Here is a 20,817-nt window from a genome sequence, read left to right as displayed (position 1 = left end):
GTGAGTGAAGTGCTTTGTACGTATTTAAAAAGCCTCGTGCGGGTTACTTGATATTTACAGTTTTTTTTTTTTCTTTTTGAAATTTTGCTCAACATATTTTTGCCATTTTGAAATAATTGTGACTAACGACGAATTTCAAAACCTGAAATGCTGTGTGTGATCCCGTTGTTGCAAACTTAGGGCTAACAGTTCCTTTAAATGGCCTTGAACTTATTTTTACCCACTTTGCTCCTCCATTATTTTTCTGAACTTGACCGCCAGACTTTTGCAACACTCCGCGGTTTGCATTTCCTACTAAAGGTTTAGAAAAGCTGATGACAATGGTGAATGAATATTATGATGAAAATGGAGAACAACCTAAAATAGTAGGGCAGTCGCCTTGAATTTTACAGCCACAGTGAAAAATGGGGGCACTCAAACATGTTGGAATTCTTGATCCAGTTTTTATTGTGATTGATATGAATTTTAGCATTTTACCTTTTTGTAAAATGCAGCTGACGCTTAGTTTTGAGGTAAGTCTCTTGACGAACGTGTGGTAGGAGCCTCAGCTCTTTGTGGAATCCTGAGCCCCAGAGTTCAGACAGAAGGTAGGGACTGTTGGAGAGTGTTCAGAGCAGAGACCAGCATTTGGGGGGTTTCTTATGTTGTGCACGCCATCTAAGAAGTAAAGATAAAGTGAGGATATGCAGGCAGGAGGATTCAAGCCTGAGATAACTTAATGTTTGAAAATATGTGAATAGATTTATTAGGCAGGGAAGGGGAGTCAATCAACTAGGCTCAGTTTCTGATGAGGACACGTAAGAAGGGGGTGAACAATTAAGTTGGTGTCGGGAAGGATTTCTGGTCAGCCAGTGAGATAGGTTAAATAGTGAAGGGGTTGCTGAGAAATTCTTCTAGGTGCTTGTTTCTCTAGAGCTTTTTTTCCCCTGAGATTCTCTTTCTGAGATGATTTACCTGTGTGAGTCTCTATCTATTGCTTATACTAACTGCAATTGTGTACTGTGGGTCCAGAATGTATCCAAGCATTTGCCAAGCGCTTAAATCTTCCCTAAATTGACAAACTAATTCTCAGTTTCCTGCATCTGCTGCTTAGATAGATACACGATGGGTTGCATTCCAAAAAACTTAGATTATTTGCCCTTTGAGAAACTTAGTTGATTTTCAGATTTCATGCCTCATTCCTGATACTTTTGAATAAAAATATCTTATGTGTTGATAATAGGGACAGTCTGTTAAATATTCACCTTCTCTTTCATTGTAATGTGTTTTACCCTCCTGGGTCTTCTGTTATATGATCATAAATTTTAATTGCTTAGATTAAATGAAATACTTAATTTGACTTGTTTACATGTCTAAGCAAAAAGTAGTGCCCTCATGCTAGGTGTATGTTAAGTTTTAAGTTTTTGAGCCTCCTCAAAGAAGAACTATGGGATGAAGTTCGCAACTGACTGTCAGAGAAATAATTACATAGAATCAGACACTAATTTTGGAATCCAGAAAGTGCAGGTGTACATTTACATAGCAATTTTCAGTATTCTCAACAGGTTGAGGCCAAGGGCAAGAACTGAGTGTGTGCTCTAGAAGTTGCCCAGTTGCTTGCTGTTAGTGGATAAACTTCAGACTTTCTGTTTAGCATTATCTGTCATTTTTCTGAAAGCGCTCCTTCCTACTTTGGAGAGATTTGTTTGGAAGCATTATTAAGTACACAGAGCACAGACAAAAGAATCGGGGGGGGGGAGGGGGAAGAAGCATCAGAGAAATATGGATTTATTATGCCCCTTATCAAATCCCATCCTGATCCGAAATTCCATGCCCCCCCCCCCACCCCCTGGGATGGATGGGGAACAGTTGTAATGCTTGGAACCCACCCAAGCTGTGGGTGAAATAGCGGCCGTGCGTTTAAAGGATGTGATATATGAACTGGCACTCCTGAGGCTTTGTCCTTATCAGTGGTTTGGTCCAGCACTAGCATGGGTCCTAGACCTGCTGCTTTGGTAAAAATGGGGTACCAGCAGCTGCTTGGCCAGTGTCTTCACTTGGCCACTTGCAGGTTCTTCTTGGCCATCCCACTGTGCCAAGACCCTTCTGATTTGGGGAAGAATTGCTCTCTGGATGCAAGTGGCATCAGAGAAATACTACCCACTCTCTCAGGGATTTTGGTCTGCACAGACGTGCTCTGTGCCCCCTTCCAGGTTCTGCTGCCCCCTGTGGTCTTCTCTAGGAAAAAATTCTGAATTCCAGGCAGACATCAGCTCTAACAAGCTAGAAGGATGTGAGGGTTGGGTTTGCAGTTTGCACTGGACTTTCTCAGTGAAGAAGCCGCAAAGGAAATTCTTGGCTGGCGCCCTCAAACCTGAGTTCTCGGGAGTGCTGTCCCTGCACCACAGGTCACTGGAGCAAGTCTGAGCCTTCCCAGGGCCTGGTTTCCAGGGCTGGGAAATGGAGGCTTAGCTTAAATCCTCTCCAAGGTGTCTCCTCGTGCTGAGATTCCGTGAAATTGAGAATTGTATATTCTGACATACTTAAAAGTGAATTCCCATGCTCAGAGGAGAATTCACCTTTAGTTACTGTGCTTCATATCCCTTCAAACACCATGTAGCCCAGAAGGGAGTAGTAACTCAAAGAATGATAACAGCAATTGCTTCAGACTTATTATGGATTATACCCTGCCACCTGCTCTGCATAGGTTATCCCAGTATACCTTAGCCACAACCCTGGGGTGTATTGTTATCCCCATTTCATAGGTGAGGAGACTGAGCCTCAGAAAGATGAAGTGCCTTCCTCAAAAGTCCCACAGTGGGAAAGCAGCCCTGGGTTTGGGTGTTCCAGAGTCCATGCTGTTGAGACTATGCTCAGACTCTGTGGAGGAAAAGGCATGACTCCTCTCGTGGTCTGTATTTGGGGTCAGAGAAGGGCTGTGACCTTGAGCTTGCTCGTCTCAAACCATGGCTGAGCTTGCTGGATCAGAAAGATTTTTATAACAGGATGGAAGGGGCTGGTGGGGCACTCATTACACAAAGCCAGCAGATTCACTGGAACCTGGAAGCAGAAAAAGGCAGGAAATGCAACCTAAAAACGACCCCTGCAGTTGAGAATATCCCAGGCAGTCAGTATTCTATTGAAAATCAGGCTCATATGAAGGGTTTCTCATCAAGTGAAATTTCCAAGGAAAAATTTAAGCAAAGACTTGAAAAAATGATCCCTACTCTCTAAGTTATTGGGTCAGTGAGGAGAGGAAGCTCAGAAAGTAGTCTCTTGGGACATTGAGAAATATATTGGCTAAAGCATTAGAGAAGACACTGTAAAGAAAAATCCTGCGATATCTTGATTATAACGTTCTGCTTTCAGAAGTTTATAATTCACACGTTATGTTCTGCTCTTGGCTGCTCCTAGTCTTTGAGCCTGAGAGGGAAACGCATTATTAAATTTAAAACAATTGGTTTTCCATGTTCAAATTATACAAATTTTTCAAGTAGAGGTTCTTGCATGTTGGTAATTGTGGTTTCTAAAATGACTTAGCTTTAAATTAAATTTGGAAGAGGGTAAATCTCTTAGATAATCCGATAGCTTTCATTATTCAGAAAGAAATTTGAAAAGTGGCTTCCTTGAAAGTGTAGTGATGATTTTTTTTTCTGGAAGATAAGTATATTACTAGGTGCTTAAAACCTGTCTTTGTACCTCTGACCACAAACAGGTAGAAAAGGTACTGATAAGATTGGTATATTTTCTGAATGATACAGTTAACCCAGTTATGCTGTGGAACTGTAAGTGCACACGTGATTGAATGAGTGGATTTGGGTTTACTGTGAGAAGAGGGATCTTGCTCTGTAAATTCTATTTTAAAATTAGTAAAACTATATCCCCCATACAGAAAAGAGGACTTCCTTCCTTCCTCCCTTCCTTCCTCCCTCCCCTCTTTCCTTCCTTCCTTCCTTCCTTCCTTCCTTCCTTCCTTCCTTCCTCCCTCCCTCCCTCCCTCCCTCCCTCCCTCCCTCCCTTCCTTCCTTCCTTCCTTCCTTCCCACTGTCATTAAAAAGAACATGCCTGAGAGGCTCATTCGGTTACATATCTATCCAACTCTTGGTTTGGGCTCAGGACATGATCTCAGGGTTTGTGAGTTCAAGCCCTGTGTCAGGCTGTGTGCTGACAACATGGAGCCTGCTTGGGATTCTCTTTCTCCCTCTCTCTCTGCCCTTTGCCTTTGCTCTCTCTCTCTCCAAAAATAAATAAACTTAAAAAAAATAAGTAAAAAATAAAAATATAACAAGAACACGCACACACACCTGCACAGACGTGTGCACACATAAACTTGCAAATACAGGGGGACTGCATCCCTGCATTAATATGGTTTACCATTAGTAATTTGGAGTGGGAACCTGAATTCGGATACTTATGCATGAATTGTTGGGATTCACAACTGTTGAGTGAGAAAATCAGGACTTAGAGCCTTGGCCTTCTGACGGAGAGAAGAACATTCTTTTTCCTGTATTACTTATCTCTGAGAGAATTGCATGTTCCAGATTGCCAGTGGCTTGTGTGAAGATAGAAATGTTTAAGGTCGTTTAAGCTTTACTTGGATTTATTATTAATAGGATAGGTATGGGAAAACACACTTTTACTTCTATGTGTATATGTGTGAGAGTGTGTGTGTATCTGTAAATATTCTTTAACAACAGTAGCGTCTTCAAGGTCCCTTTGGTGGTTTGCAGAATGTTTTTGACTGTTGACGTTCACGAGGGAGGCCTCTCGGGCAGGGCAGCCTGGAAAACCAATGCCGGGGTCCTATACATTAGTTAGCTACTTGCTGGGTGAAAGAAGTGGAGCCATTTTAGAGGGTTTGGGGTCAAACTGGTGTTGGCCCAATAGTGGGTGTGAGTTAGTCTTTCTCTGATAACCATTTGAAGTTGCCCCGATGTCATCTCATCACTTTAAACTTTAGGTAAAATAACTAAAACAGCAGCAAGCTCAAGTGTTCAAAAAAAAATTTTTTTTGAAACCCTCTGGTTCATAAGGTACTTTTTGGAGCAATTAATGAATACCAGGAAGCTGACAAGTGCAACATGGTTTACTTTATATTAGTATTTGTGTATCTGTATGTATGTCATGTATATGTAGGTATTTGATTGACATTTTTCAAAGGGCAGTTTTCCTCCTTACAATAACAGTACAAACAGTATTCCTCTGCCTTATGTTCAAAATTAGTAGCCGGGAGAGTTGAAATAATTAAGTAATTTGTCTGACTAAATACTTGATACTTTATAATAACATTCAGAGAGAGCCATTAAATAGATTGCTTCATTAACTATTTGAGGTGGGACGGTTTCAGAAACTGACTTGATAGTAACAGGAAAAAGTCTCTAATGTGACTCGAAAATAATGTGATTGCTTCCGTAAGTTAAACCCAAACATGTCTCTACTGGCCACACTCTGTAATTTTCACATAATTAAAACATACTATTAATGTAATATAATCATACCCCAGTAATACCCCTCGTATTACTGTTTGATACATATGCTGAAAGAGCAGAATTAATTTTTGGTTTGGGGGTTTTCCAGTATGTTCATGACTGGTAGGCATAGTATTAGATGTAAAACCAGAAGTGGGTAAAAGAAAAGCTTTAAATTGCATTAAACAATGTGCTTCACAAAGGAGAGTCAAAAGACTCCTGGAACAAGGAAGCTTTGTTTTTTGTAGATGGTATATAAAACCCAATTATAGCATGGAACTCCAGGAGTATAATCACATACATGACGTGCATGTTTTACTGGCAAAACTAAACTCACCTGCCCCAAATCTCCCCCAGTGGGTCCCTGCCTCTCAGTTGCCCAACTTAGATCTATCTTGAATTCATTACACCATATTGAAAATGAATATGAGTTTATAATATATTCTGTGACCCTGCCTTATGGCCCACACATTTGGTCTGGGAATGACTGTGGTGCATAGTGGTGACCCTAAATGCTTAGTGTGATTGGTGTAGTGCAAAGCCAGGTGCCCGGGCTTGTCGTCCATCAGGTCCATGCTCAACCTCACCAGTTACAGGTTGGAAGGAGGGCCATTCCTTAGAATCATTCCTTGTTGAACTGAAAGGCATCCACAGATCAATTAATTCACTTTCCAGGGTACATATTTTCTATGAACCCACATAGTCTTTTCTCAAGAAAAAAATTCAAATTCTGTATGTGGGGAAAGGTAGATATAGAACAAAATTATAGGAGGAAGGTCATGTGCCTTTTGTTTGAGATATATATATATATATATATATATATATATATATATATATATATATATATATTTATGTTGAGGGTAGAAAACAAGGATTGATGATTGCAATGAGGTATTTAAATCTTCCCCTTGTTTGTTTTGCATAGTTGCTAAGCAAATCTTTTTTCGAGGTGAAGTCCCTTGGACTGTTCTTTCATCTGTGTGAAATTTCAAAATGAAATTCCTTGGGGCGTCTGGGTGGCTCAGTCCATTAAGCGTCTGACTTCAGCTCAGGTTATGATCTCATGGGTTCGAGCCCTGCTTTGGGTTCTGTGTCTTCCTCTCTCTCTGCTCCTCTCCCACTCATGCTCTGTCTGTCTCTCTCTCTCTCTCTTTCAAAAATAAATAAACATTATTGTTATTTTTTTTAATGAAGCATCCTTCATTTGGTGCTGACAGTTTGTAGAGAGAGAAAAAGCAGTGACTGAGTCATGGACTGCTTGCATTGGTAGAATGGGAGATATGTGTAGATACATTGGTAGAATGGGAGCTTGGAAGAGTGACATCATTGAACAAAACAGGTCTAGGGCATATCTTTTCTTCTTTTTTTACTTTTTTTTTTTTTTTTTTAAGTTCACAAGACTACAGTTATTTTCATGTGACATTCTTCTTGTCAGCTACCTGTATGCTCAAGAAGCAGATGACATTAACCTCAAATACAAAAGACAGAGGTGGAGCAGTGCCCCTAAACCACCTTCTGGGGTCTCAGGAAGATACAGAGAATCCAGCTTAGCTATCCCTTGAAGATCAAATAGGCCATCAGAGATTTGCTAAAACATTCAGGGCTGTCAGACACTAATCAGTATGAAACTGGAAATGGATGGCATCAGATGCAGTCTGGGGGGAGAAATGAAGTACATAGAAACCTGTACCCCATATCCCCACGTGACCCTTGTTTTTTCCTCCAGACACTTCAGAGCTTTTATTTTCTTCCTCACTCTCGAAATGTGTCTGTGTGCGTCATGTGCTGCTTGTGTCCGTGGGACGTGGGAGGGAAGCTGTATCACATCCCCAAAGTTCAGTTTTCTCTGGATTTTGGGCAACTGCCTTACCTGGCTGGTTTCTTCAGCTGTGTTCCTAACCAGAGAAGTGTTGCATAGAAAAGGTAATTATTAAATCTTTAGCCAGTGCCAACTGTGCACAGATCATAAGTGAAAAGTTTGATGGATTTTCATAAACCAAATACACCCATATAACCAGCTAGATCAAGAATGAGATATTACCAGGGCACCTGGGTGGCTCAGTCCTTTTAGTATCCAACTCTTGGTTTGGGCTCAGGTCATGATCTCACGGTTCATGAGATCGAGCTCTATGCTGACAGCATGGAGTCTGCTTGGGATTCTCTCTCTATGTCTCTCTTTCTCTCTCTGCCTCTCCCTTACATGCACACACATGCTCGCTCTCTCTCTCTCTCTCTCTCTCTCTCTTTCTCTCAAATAAATAAACTTAAAAAAAAAAGAGTAAAATATTGCCAACAATCCCTGAAGCCTGACCCTTCTGGTCACTGTCCAGCGGAAGGTAACCATTATCCTGATTTCTCACAGAACAGAGGAGTTTTGTGTCACCTGCTTGCATTCAGTTTTAAACAAAATGACGTTTTAACAGTATGGTATATATTTTTTTAGAGTTAAAGCAGCGTTAACCAGCAATGAAATATAGGTTGTGCTGTTAAAGTTGAGAAGTTTGTTCTTGGTTCAGAAACTTCCATGCTGTGCATGGAACAAAAGTGCATTTTGTTATTAACAATTGTAGGTTGTTAGTAACATAAATGTCACTTAGTTTTGCTGTTTCTTGGATGCTACAGATCTTGCTTTCCATTCGCTACACAACAGGATCAAAATATTTTTTAAGTGTATTAAAAGCTAGTAACATTATGTTCTAAATCTTGAAGATATATTTTAATATATTTCCCCTTATTAAAAATAAAACTGGAGCACCTAGGTGGCTCAGCCAGTTAAGCATCTGATTCGTGGTTTCGGCTCAGGTCATGATCTCACAGTTAGTGGGTTCAAGCCTTGCATTGGGCTCTGTGCTGACGGTGTGGAGCCTGCTTGGGATTCTCTCTCTCCCTCTCTCTTTGTCCTTCCCCTGCCTAAATAAATAAGTAAATAAACAAACAAACAAACTTAAAAAAATAAAATTGAACATAGGACAGTTCTATGGAAAAAAACTTCAAAATGAAGCTTTCTTTACTAACTGAATTTAGTTTCATTTGGCAACTTTTAGCCTTTGATTTGTGAATTTGGCATACTTTCATACTGTAAGTGGACACTGATAGATGGATAGTTCTATGAGATATTTTACATAATACGACTTTTTTAGATTTTTTAAGGGACTAGCTCAGAAAAATTCAGCAGGACATGGAAGATTAAAATCATATAGATTCTTTAGAGTTTTTGTCTGCCTAGAGATAGTCTACATTGCTATTTGGAAATAAATAAAAATCCATAAACTGAAAAAACTTAAAAAAAATCCCTGAAAACTCAGTTCGAGGCCATCAGTTGCCTGGCCTGTACTTGGTACACTGACCAACTTGAAAAAAGGTTTTCACCATACCAAAGAAAGTAAAGTTCAAAGGGATATAATGAAAAGATAGAATGATATCTTAACGTTTACTAGAAAAGAATTAAAAATTGGAAATATGATTTAAAAAAGTAAAAAGGTTAACAGGCAGACCGCTTAATAATAGTCTGATGTACTTGGATTATATTGTATAAATTCAGGATTTGCCTAAAGCCAAAGAGATTGGCTTAAACCCAAAGCCAGATGCCATTGGAACCCAGTTGGTAGAGAGCAGGGCATTTGGCAGTCAAAGCTCACATGGCATTAAGAGTCTCATGATTTGGTTTCTGTCTCCTAAAGAGGAAGCTGTATCTCTCACCTGCCTCTGAAAATGCTGGCTTTTGTACAGCATGCCCTTGGGCGTGTACTACTTAAGTGGTTCAGAAATATGTGATTATACTTCATGTGATTGTCCAGAGTTTCTTTCCTGACATTTACTGTTTCTGGAAGGCAAAATGTTTTTTGGGCTTCAGCTTCTATTGTTTATCATATTCTTTACAGAAAAAATGGAGGGAAGCCCTGCTCTATTAGCAGAAGGAGCATTTAAATGAGGAATTCACTTTACAGATGGCTCTGTCCACTCTTGCTCACCTCCTGAACCCCCGTATGTTGTCCATATTGGCAAAGAGTCATGTTTCCAAACCCTAAGCTTGATCATGTGACCTTCTCCTCTCCTTAGTGCCGCGCCCTCCCCCACCCCACCCCCACCCCATGGCATACAGGACCCAGCCTGGAATTTTTAGAATATCATGTGCTTCTGAATTGGGCCCCAGTTTTGTCTCCTCTTTACTACTTTAAGGGTGTCTCTGACTATATTAGGCTGAGTTTAAGGATGGACCTGCTTCTTCCTCCTGCTGTCTCTTTGTCTCTGTCTCTTTCACACACACACACATACACACACGATGTATGGTCCCCTCCTGTGCTATAGCACCATTTGTCTTTGTTGCACCTCCCAGTCTGTATTGTAATTAACCTTTTACTTTTTTTCTCCCCTGCTTAACTGTAAGGTGCTTGCAGGCAGCCCTGTGAGGCTGTGTCCCCAGCTCCTTAGTACATCTCAAGATACTGAGCTCAGTAGATGGCTTGATCAATGTTAACTGAATGAACGGAGCTGAAAGTATTTCAGATTTGAAAGGACTACTGTCCACTCCATAAACATGACTTCTACAAATGAAGGGGAGAGGGTGAGATCCTTTCTGCCTTTTTTTTCAAGGCAAATCCCCACATATATAGCTCCTCCAATTCTAGCCATCCATTTATAAACAGGCTATTCTAAAGACAAGGGACTATGGACTGAATGGACCATTCTGTACATACATTGTCTTTAGAGTTGCAGTTAATCACTTTGGAGAAACACATTTACTAGTGATATTAGGAAATCAGAGTTAAACTCTTCAACCTTGTAATCTTTATGCCTCTTGTGAATCTCACCGAGAACACTGGAAATTCACATTTCTTTTCATAAGTGGTAGAAATGTGGCTGGGCGTCTTTGTTCCTCCTTTAACAAAGCATTCCCAAGTAAGGGACACGTGTAATTGGTAAGTGATTAGTAAATAAATTGGGGAGGATCTGCCCAGGGAGGTTTTATAAAAGCACTTTGTCTAGGATTCATAAATGTATCAAATTCTAACAATTAGAGCTACATACATTATCAGCACCTGGTGTGATAATAAAGGCTGCTCCAGAGCGAATGGGCTCAGCAGCATTTTGTTGTGGGCTTGCATTTTTTCTGGCTGCCCACAAATCATCTATGAATAGGTATTAAAACTGGGAAAGGTGCTGCTAGCCCGGGGACAGTATGAAATATGAGCTGTCTGTGAGGAATTATAAGTGCAGTCCCTTTATCCTGAGATCAGTCCAACCAGGTGCAAGCGGAAAGGTGCACACCTTTAGCTGAAAGCCTGGAGAAGGCACTGTGCTGTGCCTTCTTCCTGTGTGTCTGATGGTGTGGCCTTGACCTCATTCTGCCAGTGCTTCCTGGAGGAGACAGCCCCCAGGGCTGAGGTGCTTTCCCCGACAGGGGGGTCAGTGCGTGTCTGGGGTCACTCATTCCACAAAAATTTATGTGGAATTTGGTGTATTTTCAACGTATCTTCCCAGATGCACATCCTCTAGAGTGCCAAATGCTGTGCATTTCTCTCCCCACTATTTAAATGAGTTTTGTTTTAAAGTTTGCAGTCTCCCAAAACACTGGGTTAGAGCGAGGGAATGCCTGGGATGAGTCATTTAATTAAGGGGGCACTTTCCCTTACTCTGAACCCATTCTAGAATTAAAATAAAAAATGTTACCCGTGGTTGAAGTTAGGGACCTTTGGCGGTCCCCAGCAGTAAATAGAACATTGCAGGAATTTAACAAAAGCTGGAGGAATTTTAAAAAATGCTTGGAGCGTTTGAATAAACTATTTCCGTGCTCCATTTACATATGCTTAAGATCATGGAACCACTTGGGAGTAAAGAAAGAAGAACCTAAGTGTGGATTTCCTCTCACCCACGGAAATAGCTTTAAATCGCTTTCATAGTCAAGTTAAGTGGATTTTAATGATTTCATGTGTGCTGGCTATTAGCAGTTGTCATGCTGCTGACTGTGGCACTCAGACAGTTCCTTCTGGTGACCCCTCCTCCGCCGGAGGCTATGGGTACATCTCCACATCATCAGCACAGACTCACATCTGTCCCTGGATTCACACACCAGGCAAAGGAAGCTTTTAAAGTAAGAAAACTATGGGTAGAAGTCAGGGTTAGGCACCAGAGCATCAGGGCATGGCTGTTATTTAAAGTGATGTATTCAAATTTGAATATCTGTTTAAATTATTTCATTTTTCTTAATGACCTTAGATCCCTACACACCCCCAAGCCCTTTTAATTTTCCTTATGAGTCATGCATGCTATGCCAGCTTAATAAGGCTTTCTATGCCAGTGGGTTTCTTGGCGCTTTTTAATTATGTTGTTGTCCCAGACATGGCTTTTGATAACTGGATGTGGTTAAAAGATTCTGTTACTGTGTTTTGGAAATCTGGTGCCAGCCAGGAAGGCCTACCCCTGCGACAAACCAACCCAGGAACAATTGTTGAACCTTTCAGGAAACTCACAATCATTGGATATTGGAACTCGTCTCAGATGGATTCCAGGCTGTGTGGGGAGGCATCAAATTTGGCCTGTGCTTTTAGTAATGGGTTTGGTGTTTTGCTTACTTATTGGTTTGGTTTTCTTTTCTTTGTTCTCCCCCCTCTGCCCCCAAATGCTTTAGACTCCTTGAGAAGATTTACTGTCAGGCAGTAAGCCTCAAAGTAAACACAATTTTGTGGCTTCCTAGAAACTAGTGATGAATAATATGGATCTAACAGGAAGTCCTGCATTTACCTTTCATGAATATCTGAAGTAATTCAAAGTTGTAACTTTGAAGCCCTCTTAGTGAATTACTATTAAACATTCAGTTTGAACAGCAAAAAAATGTATTTAAAAAAATTTTTTTTGGACGTTTATTTTTGAGAGAGGAAGAGAGAGTGCGAGCAGGGGAGGGGCAGACAGAGAGGGAGGCACAGAGTCTGAAATAGGCTCCAGGCTCTGAGCTGTCAGCACAGAGCCTGACGCGGGGCTAGAACCCACGAACCGTTAGATCATGACCTGAGCCAAAGTCAGATGCTTAACTGACTGAGCCACCCAGACACCCCCAAATAATTTATTTATTCTTTTTTTTGTTTTGTTTTGTTTTTTTCTGGAGGCAAAGCCTTCTCCCAGGAAGACTAGCATCCTGCAGGGTGATGTGAATTGTGCCTGCCGCCCTCCCTGCCAAGGGAAAGATGGAGATGTGGCCATGCAGTGATTGGGAGAATTCCTTGTCCAAACAGTGGCTGAATGCAGGGATGTCCCAGGTGACTGTCTGTACAGAGATGGCTCTCCCTGTGCTCCCCTCCCTGGCCGTTTTGCGGATGGGCTCCCTAGCAGTCACCACAGACACATCACATTGGCCACACCAGGTGAAGTGGAACGTGGCTCAACACAGAGGGGGTCAGCTCGATTATAGTCTTCACAAATAAATAACTAAAGGATAATCTTTCTCCCAGGCTCAAAGGTCAGGTGCCTTCCAGGATGGGCCCTCTGTTCAGTCCTGCTTTGAATCAGGAAGGGGTGAGGCGCAGGTGTAAGGGGGAGCTGGGACCCCCTTGGAGCTGGGAGAGGGGGCTTCAGCCCCAAATCCCCACATGGCTGGGCATGCAAGTGAGGCCTCAGCTATCAGTCAAATTAATGAGAAAGGCTTAAAAGCAAACAGATCCTTTCTTCCCTCCCCAGGGTTCTTCAGCTTTCTGGAAGGGTCTGACTGACAGCTTTGAAGGCCCTGCTCCTGCCCAGAGAGCTTAAGTGGCCAGAGGGGGCTTCTGTACTGCGTAAACTGTCAGTCTTTCCCCTCCCTGACCTAGAAAACAGGCAGGAAAGGGGTCCCTTGGGCCCCATCTCAGGCAGGCTTCCTAGGACAGGAGCAGTTCCCATTGAGTTCAAAGGGCAGCTGTTGTTCTGGGGCTTCTAGAGGACAAGGTGAAAAGATGAGGCGAAATATGTTTTCTGTTTGCTGAAGGAAATTAACAGAGTTGCCTGGCTTTGGTATTTCCTGGAATATCTGCATGGAAGAGGTAAGCTCTGTATGCAAGGGAAGCTGCCAGAGACCCAGATGGCTTCCCCTCACTCCCTGACTGCACCTGCCTGAGGGGAGCCCTTGCAGTCCCTGATTCTAGTGAGTCATGACTCCCTCCCTAGGACTTTCACAGTGCGGCTTGTATCTCCTGGCCTGGCTGTCCTGGACTCCTGGGAATTCTGGTCACCACCCACAGATCTTCTCCACCCTTTGCCACCCCCAGAATTCTTAAATATGGGATCTTCTCTCACCTTCCATAGACAGTTGTTGAATAAAAGAAGCTGCTTCCATGCTGGACACAGCGATCTTACTACTAACTTAGCATGGAATGTGATGGCACTCCTTCCACAAATAACGTATTTAATCATTTTTTTTTTCTATTGCACTTTCTGATTTCGTGCTCTTCAGCCATAATAAACAGAAGTGGGAACAGAAATTTGTAGAAGGTACCTTCTGAGATTAGAAATTTCCTTCTTAAAAAGAGGAACACGTAGGCTTGTATTGTCTCTTAAGCTCCCCGGCCCCAACACCGATGGTAGATGGTTGACAGTTTTTCGTCAACCCCCACGTTTCTTCAGTTTCTGGTCTCCCGTCTCTTTGGTGTGACACATGATGTCAGGACTTCAGCATTAACAGCAAGCACTATTGAACCACTGCTGGAGGTTTTCAGGACCGTTATCTTTGCTTTGGGACTTGTACACAGATATTTCGTTTATTATGGCAGGTTCTAAAAATTTATGACCTGTGAAAAGTTTATTTTCGGTGTAACTGAGGTCAGAATTGAACATTTAATCCAAAATCCATATGGCACTGAGTCGCACAGTGTATGAAAGCGCTTTGTAAGCCATGGAGGGGCTGCCTGAGGAGAGAGGCCTGGACTCAACAGACCCAGTCTCAGATTCCAGGGCCTCCACTTCAGGGTGATTTGTGTGTGAGTTTTTCTCTTCTCCTTTTATTTCTACATCTTTTAGCATTAAGACTTTCAGAGTAGCTTTAGGATTGCAGCAAAAATTGAGCAGAACACAGAGATTACCCACAGGCCCCTGCCCTCGCAGGTGCACAGCCTCCCCCACCATCAGCACCGCCCCCCCTCCCCCCAGAGCGGTACATTTGTTACAGCCAGTGAACCTATCCTGACACATCACTGTCACCCGGAGTCCGCAGTTCACATTGGGGTGCGCTCCTGGGGTTGTACGTGCTGTGGGTTTGGACAAATGTTCACATGTATCCACCACTAGAGTGTCATACAGAGTATTTTCACTGCCTTAAAGATCCTCTGTGCTCAGTCTGTTCACCACCACCTCCTCCCCCTGCCACCAGCTCCCACAACCACTGAACTCTTACTGTTTCTATAGTTTTGCCTTTTCCAGAATGTCATATAATTGGAATCACAAAGTTTGTGATTGGCTTTTCAGATTGGCTTCTTTCACTTAGTACATTTTAAGATTCCTCCGTGTGTTTTCATGGCTTGACAGCTCGTTTCTTTTTAGTGCCAAATAATTTTCCATTATCTGGTTGCCACAGCTTATTTATCCGTTCATATTTATCCAATGGATTATGTATCCATTTAGCCAGTTGAGGGATATCTTGGTGGCTTCCAGGTTTTGGCACTTGTGAATAAAGCTGCTGTCAACGTCCATGTGAAGGTTTTTATGTGGATGTAAGTTTTCAGTTCCTTTTAACATGACTGGAACATGATGCCAGATCATAGGAGAAGAGGATGTTTAGCTTTCTGAGAAGCCGACAAAGTGGCTGTACCATTTTCTCATTCCCACCAGCTATGAGTGAGTGCTCCTCTTGGCCCACATCCTTGCTGGTGTCAGTGTTCTGGATTTCGGCTACTCTAGCAGGTGTGTAGGGGTATCTCATGGTTGTTTTAACTTGCATTTCCTTGAGGACTTATGATGTGGAGCATCTTTTCATACACTTACTTGCCATTGGTATATGTTCTTTGACACGTTGTCTGTTAAGGTCTTTAACCCATTTTTTAATCATGTTTATTTTCTCACTGTTGAGTTTTAAGAGTTCTTTGTATAATTTTGCTCACAGTTCTTTATCAGGTGTGTCTTTTGCAAGTATTTTCTCCCAGTCTGTAACTGGTCTTCTCACACTCTTGCGATTGTATTTCAGAGAGCAGAGGTTGTTTATTTCAAGGAAGTTCTGCTTATCAACTCAGCCTTTTATAGATAGTGCCTTTGGTGTTGTATTTAACAAGTTCTGCCATACTGAAGGTCATCAAGATTCCCCCCTATATTCTCTTTGAGGCATTTTATAGTTTTCTGTTTGGGGTTTAGGTCTGTGGTTTCTTCTACTTGTTCTTAAGTTTCTCCTTTGTAAAATGAGAGTAAATCCTCTGCATCTTTTTTATGCTTAAGTACCAACCAGCACTCCTATCCCGGGCTCAAGGGTGGTCATTTGTGGTGATATTAGTAGAACCACAACACAGTAGTCAAAGGCAATGAACTTGGCTACAGGTCTAGCACATTTTTTTGGCCTTTGCCTCATCAGCCCTCATAAAAGTTTTGGGGTTTTGTTTTGGTGGTGGTGGTTTTGCTATTGCATTGCCTTTTTATAGAATACCTTATTCTTTAAAGTGAGTTTTGGCTGATGTGACTTACAACACAATAAATGATTTGGGGGTCTTAAAGATGCAGACAGTTCCTAGGGTGGAAATTCCCTGACTTTGAGTTCGCTGTGGGACTCAAGCACACAGAATTTTCACCTGCTGCTTCTCACCCACATTTGTTGTTCAACCAAACACACCCATTTAGCAACCAAATGCTCATTTCAGTCCCTCCCTCCTCCGTCTTAACCAGCCCAGTCCCCGGAAGGATTACACCTGCTGTAAAATGCAGCCTCTGGTTATGAAAGTAATTAAGTATTGGGGAAAATAAGCAGAAAGACTTTGAAGTTACATAAAACTCCTCATTTATTTGTTTTTATTAAGGTTCTTAGAAATGACTTTGCCATCTTCGACTCTAACATTCTACACTTTGCTGAGACTCTTATATGTTCCTGGCTCAGAGTGAATACTTACTCAGTGAATAGAGAAAATACAGCTTTAAATGATCCAGAGAAAACAGAAGAAAACAAGAAAAGCCAAAGGGAATAAACAATTAATTGTGTGCTGTCCAGATTGCTAACAGTGGAATAATGACAAAAATGTTCTGAAGCTGGGAGCACTGTTGCTTTTAACCGGAGGCCGACTAAGATGGTCTGAAAGTAGAGGAAGCTCTGCAGTCAGCCTGGGTTTGGATCCTGACTGCCGCTTACAGGCTGCGTGACACCCAGGGCTGGCTGAAGGACTCCATGCACGATGCGAGGGGGCAGGGGGAACCCTTGTTCAAAAAGCAGGGGGGGATAATGCCCTTAACAGCACCCAAACAAAACACTTTTTCCTTCCCTTTCCTTCCATTTTTTTTTTTTTTTTTTTTTTTTTTTTGCGTGTCATGGTGTTTTTAATGTTCTAAGGAAAGAAGAATTAAAATTTAATTATTAACATCAATTTTACTGGTCATTTTTGTTGTGCAATGCCACTTTTAAATCCACATGTAGGATCATTTAACTCCTCTGCACAATCAGTGAGATTACACAATGTGTGCTTCCTGGCGGGCACAGGCTTACATATTTCATTCTTACCAGAACAGTGGAGACATAACTCAAAACTAACTCAGTTCTTTTTATTTCACCTCGTGACACATGCGATTCTACCAACCTCAGCTTTCCCGTAAGGAAGGAATTCCAGGCTTTTCTTCTACATCATTATTTTCAGCATATGTGGACAGTTCATCCAGGGCAATGAGAAAGGACACGATGAGAGCCCTTGGCCTATTGTGTTTCTTAGAACACCATTGCTTCTTTTTGCTTTTAAAGACAGTTCTGGCTCTAACAAAGCATGGCCCCTCGGGGCTGTCAGATCCCCCTACTTAGTCACAGAGGTAACATGCTTACTGTGTCCTCACTTTGAGTCTTGCTAAACTTCCAATGCACCGGATCCACAGGGCGTCAGGTATGCTGTCTGTGAAGGGGCTGGCAAGGAAAGGTGGACACGCATACTGCACACATGTTATACATGTCTGGTCTGCTCATGGGAATGCTTCATTGTCCCATTGCCCCATTTTCCCATTGGATTTTACTTGGAAAACACAAACTCAAAGGTGAAATTATTAATAACTTTAAGACAGTGGCAGGAGAAAATCAAAGCAAGCATGGTCCTTCTGAATGTGGGGTCCTGTGACACGACACAAGTCACATCCCATGAAGGTGGCCCTGCTGACATCTAATGGATTCTTAACTTCAAGGAACCTCTTTCCTCCTCATAAAATTGAGCAATAATATGACCAAACTCATTGGTTGTTTTAAGTTTAAATGAAGCCCTGTTTGTGGTGTATGAAGTACCACACTTGTTACATAGCATGCCTTTACTTAAAGTTCACTCTTTTTTAAAGTTTATTTATTTATTTAGAGAGCGTGCATGCACGTGTGACTGGGGGAGGGATACAGAGAGGGAGAGAAAGAATCCCAAGCAAGCTCCACACTGTCAGCGTGGAGGTTGACACGGGGCTCAAACTCGCTAACTGTAAGATCATGACCCGAGCCGTAATCAAGAGTTGGACACTTAACCAACTGAGCCACCCAGGCACCCCATATATTCTGAAACCACTTCGGACTACAGGGTGAGTCTTCAAATAAGATGGTTTTGTTGTTGGAAAGACTACCAAATGTGGAGGCAAGCCAGAGTCATGAAATGCAACTTCTAGAATTGAGCAGGGTGGAAAAAAAAAATTATAAGCCACAAATGCATTTTATTATCTCTGTTGAAACAATTCAGTGCCTGTTCAGATGCATAAGCAAATAAAATGTAGTGCCTTGAGGGCTTTGAAGAGCCAACTGGTTTTATAAAAATATGAAACATGGCTTCCAGTTCCACACCTCTTTTTACCTGTGGGCAGCTTGCTTCCTTGTGTCCAGGAGAGTGTCAGATGTCTGACGTGGATACTAAAACTCGTTGCATCATGACATAGCATCTAGCAACTGGAAGGGGCCTAAGATAAAAAGCAAAGGCTTAACAAATGTATGTTATGAGGACCTGATGGAAAGAAGAGTGGCAATAAATCAGTTTTATTATTGCCATCATGTTGACTGGGTGCTGGCCGTGAGCTGTGCACTGTAGAAGCTTCCTCCTCTACAGCAAGGGCTTTGCCCGGCAGAGCTAATGCACAGGGAGCACTATCCCAGTACTGCACAGGCGTGTACTGTTCTGTAGCCATATTTCACCCTTGTAGAAACTCGAAGCATATACTTTCTGCATCTGCTTAAAGGGTCCTGCATAAATAAAACCCCCTATATAGTCTGCAAATCAGAACACCCCAGAATTAATACGCTGTAGTCAGCATTTTCTTGATGAGGTGAGATACAGTGGTGTGCTTAGAGCCGGCTGGTGAATACTCGCTCGGGAATTTAGTGAGCCAGTTGTTAAACTACTTTAAAACAGTTCTTTCTCAACATTCATCATTTCCTAATTATTTCAGTTACATTTTACTATCATCTATGCTCTCGAAGGTGTCCACATCTGCCGTGGCTGATGGTGCAAATACTGTACGACAATAAGCTTCTGTGGATCTCTTCTCTGTGTTCAGTGGCCTCACCTTAGTAGTTTAAAACTGGCCATGACCGAAGGATGTACTCCAGGGAAATGGGGCAGTGCCAAAATCAGCCCTCCACTTCCCACTTCTCTTTCCCAAGAGCCAGTCGTCAAACATTTATCAGCACATTACTAAGGAGGAATGAAATTGGCATAGAAGTTTCTTTTGGAAGATTTGTTACAAGCTCTATAGGCTCCTGTAGACCATTACAGAGCCAATTAGAAAGTGTACAAAAGGAAAAGGGGAAGGGAACGAACATTCTTGAAGCATTCGTGCCTGGCAGTGCATTAATTGACTTTCATATAGAGGTCAGTTAAAATCCTCTTAAAGGCTGGCTAAGCTGTGTGATGTTACCTCAGTCTTGCAGTTGAAGAAACCGGTCTTTGGTTTAATAACTTACCCACGTTGGTATGGTTAATAAGGGAAGAAACTTACATGGAAAAGTATTTGAATGTAGGTGTTTGTAACTCAACTCATTGTCTTTTCCCTATAGAATGGAAATTTGAATGTCTAGTGGAAATACTGTCGTTAATGCTGTGGTAAGGTTTTTGCAAGTGTAATGAATGCTTTTTTTTCCCCTTTCATTCATGTGCATACAAGCATTGGAAGGCAGGTGCCCATTGGTCATGCAGAGGTTCTGCCCCGAGGGAGGAGGGAGGAGTAGTGTGTATGAAGTCCTGGGGCAGTGCAGGAAATGATAAGGAATGTCTGAGAGGGATGCTGAAGCTGGCTCTTAAAAGGTGACAGGTCATTTCAAAGACATGCAGATGTGTGCCTGGCATCAGTCACATGTGGCCCGGGGGTGACCCCAGGGATTAACATGTTGTGGTGCAGGTTGGTTTTGTTAGCGGTGACAGGATTATGAGATTGTGGTCAGACAGGCGCCAGCGGGTAGTCTGGGGCAGATTCCTGCCCAACCGCCTTGGAGGAGCATTTAGAATGCAGTGGCCCATTCTTACCGGCCTCCCTGGCTTCAGGCTCATTCACTGGCCCTGGCAAGGCCAAGGGCAAGGGCGAATGGCCCAAGGGGGAGTGTCTGCAATGCTCGCTCAGCGGCCCTCCTCCTCTGATTCTGATTCAGGAAGTCACAGTGGGACCCAGGAAGTTTTCTTTTTAACACGCAGCTCTAGAGATTCTGGGATGGTACCAGGCCCTTGTTCTATAACTTCTGTGCTGTCTCCACCAGCAAGAAGAAAGCGCCGGCACCTAATAATGATAATAGCTCTTCCTAGCTTTGGCAGAGGTTTAATCCAGTACCACCAGGCTCCACCATTGGCAAACTGAGGACCCAGACTTCCGAATACTTGCCAGTATATTTCCCTCAGGTGCATGGTGTCCTTAAGGGATGCTGCCCCGGTGCCTGGGATGCCACCTTGTGGTGATCTGCTCTGCAGTCAGCTTCAGAAATACTGTGCCTTAAAGAGGGGACCACCTATGCTCCCCAGAATATTTGGCACTCCATTGGAATGATTCTACAGATGCTACAATGTAGTAATTTTATTCTTCAGATTTCTCCTTCCCAATTCCTGCAGGATTCTCTTGGGCTACAGAACTTTAAAATACTCTGGAAGTAAAATCTGTGATCCGATCTATTTGGTATCATTAGATGACAGAGAATGCATTGTATCTGCCTCCAGTTACCCTTGCAACACAGGTAACGTGCTTCATTTTCGCACATCGTGGGTTCCTCTTTGGTGGAAAAAAAAAAAAAAGT

The 20,817-nt window shown here is 42.4% G+C and overlaps 1 protein-coding gene across 3 annotated transcripts in view; it reads left to right on the top strand.

Annotated features, from left to right (window-relative positions):
- The window catches only part of ST6GAL2 (ST6 beta-galactoside alpha-2,6-sialyltransferase 2), an 86,193-nt gene that overhangs the window by 2,146 nt on the left and 63,230 nt on the right, over nucleotides 1-20,817 (top strand). The window lies entirely within an intron of this gene.

Source organism: Puma concolor, chromosome A3 (assembly GCF_028749965.1).
Source record: "Puma concolor isolate L17-30 chromosome A3, mPumCon1.1.hap2, whole genome shotgun sequence".
NCBI classification, from domain to species: Eukaryota; Metazoa; Chordata; class Mammalia; order Carnivora; family Felidae; genus Puma; species Puma concolor.
The sequence above is the reverse complement of the archived record's forward strand: the minus strand, read 5'-3'. Positions and strand labels throughout refer to the sequence as shown.